We start from the raw sequence: 1,773 nt of genomic DNA on the forward strand, positions 1-1,773 counted from the left end.
ACACACAAACATTTTCTTTATAACTAAGACTTTGTTTATTTCAGAAAAAAATAACTTGTATACAATGTTTTTTTAATTTTATGGAATTTTGTCTTTTAAAGAAAATATTTTTCATAAAAATATTTCTTTTTTTTTTGTAATATTAATTATTGTTATATATACATATATATATATATATATATATATCAAATTTTAAAAAATAATTTTTTTAAAAGATAAAATTATTTTTTAAAAGAATATTTTCTGTAAAATAAATAGAAATGAAAAATTTTATTATGAATTAATAGAGCTCCTATGAAGAGCTATCAAGAAGAAGCTACAGTAGTACAATTCACTCAAGAAAAGGACCACATTTCTATGAAAATACTGGCTACTTCCTTGAATACCCTCGAGAGTGGTCACCATCGCGGCCACAACCTGTTCTTCCTCACTTTCTTGGCACCATCCACGCAAAAACCCTTGTCTTGTCTCTCTTCCTCTTTTATCTCTCAGATCACCTAGAAAGAGCCGTTCACCTTATATTAGTCTCCAGCATTGAATCATTCAATTCCCTTCTATGTTACCTAAACTGAACCCAAACAGTTGTTAGCTAATGAACTGACACCACGTGAGCTAGCCATATTGATACAAGTTGTAAACAACCACCCAATTAATTAACCCAAATCTGCAGGTGAGAAGTTGCAGCTGAGAGCTAGCTAACACTTTTTGTTTCTATGGCTAATAATAATGCAGGTGAGCAACCATCAGCTTCACTGCCCCCTAATGAGAATCCTCAGAAAGATGAGCTTCTCTTCTCCGATGATCGGAACTTTGCCGTCCATGGTGAGATCATGCTGCTAGTTCTAGTCTTGCTGTTCGCTTTCTTTCTTCTGTTTATTGTCTATTTTTTGTGTAAAAGGAGGTCCAATGATTCTCCAAACATCAGCCAATCGGAACTTGTTTCGCCGATGAATCCTTCGGCGACTATGTTTAAGGTTCAGTTTAAAGATGGGACAAATCTGATGCCATAGGGGAACTTCACAGTGTCCCTGAATAGCCCTAAAATCATATTGGCCAATCTTCTGGATCTCGGGCTGATTCCAGATTTCTGGAATTGCCAATCATTACTTGCCACGTCTATTGGTGAGCGAAGGAGATAATCCAAGCATTTTATTTTTAAAAGATTTACGTTAAGCTTTTCGATTATATGGTGATGTAATGGTAAATTTATTTCTTTTGTTTTCCGCACAATTTTTGGGTTCCTTTATATACCTAAAGCTATCAGAAGCTTGTATTACAGATTTTATTTAACTAGGTGTTATAATTTTTTTTTTTTTTCAAGCATTTCAACGAATTCTGTCGCTTATACATCGGCAATAACAATGATTGTTGAACATCATATTATCGTTGCATCCATAACTAGTGATTAGGATTATAATGAGTAAAGTGAGCACAAAATTACTATGTTCAAATTCAAACTCAACTAGTCTTTTTAATATCTGAAACCCATCCAAACTTAATTAAAATATTAAAATAATTCATCCTAAATTACTTCCAAATCAAATCCATTTACTTTTATATATTTTAATAATAATTTATTTAAATATATAAAATTTTTATTTAAAATATAATATATATGTATGTGTATGTCTATATATAGTTATATAAATGTGTACAAGTAATGGATATCTAACACACAAAATTTGAAATTCAATCTAATTTTTTAAATTTAAATTCATTTCAAATTTAATTATATACTATCCAAACTCATTTTAATAAAATATGATTGAATCA

General features: G+C 30.3%; 1 long non-coding RNA gene across 1 annotated transcript; it reads left to right on the forward strand.

The window, feature by feature from the left end:
- The first annotated feature begins 312 nt into the window (after window positions 1-312).
- On the forward strand, window positions 313-1,323 carry LOC110662761 (uncharacterized). Its single transcript, XR_002496367.2, has 2 exons — window positions 313-822; window positions 899-1,323. It is a non-coding gene; the product is annotated as an uncharacterized LOC110662761 (long non-coding RNA).
- Window positions 1,324-1,773: the final 450 nt, after the last annotated feature.

The sequence above is a fragment of the Hevea brasiliensis genome, chromosome 3 (genome assembly GCF_030052815.1).
Source record: "Hevea brasiliensis isolate MT/VB/25A 57/8 chromosome 3, ASM3005281v1, whole genome shotgun sequence".
Classification (NCBI taxonomy): domain Eukaryota; kingdom Viridiplantae; phylum Streptophyta; class Magnoliopsida; order Malpighiales; family Euphorbiaceae; genus Hevea; species Hevea brasiliensis.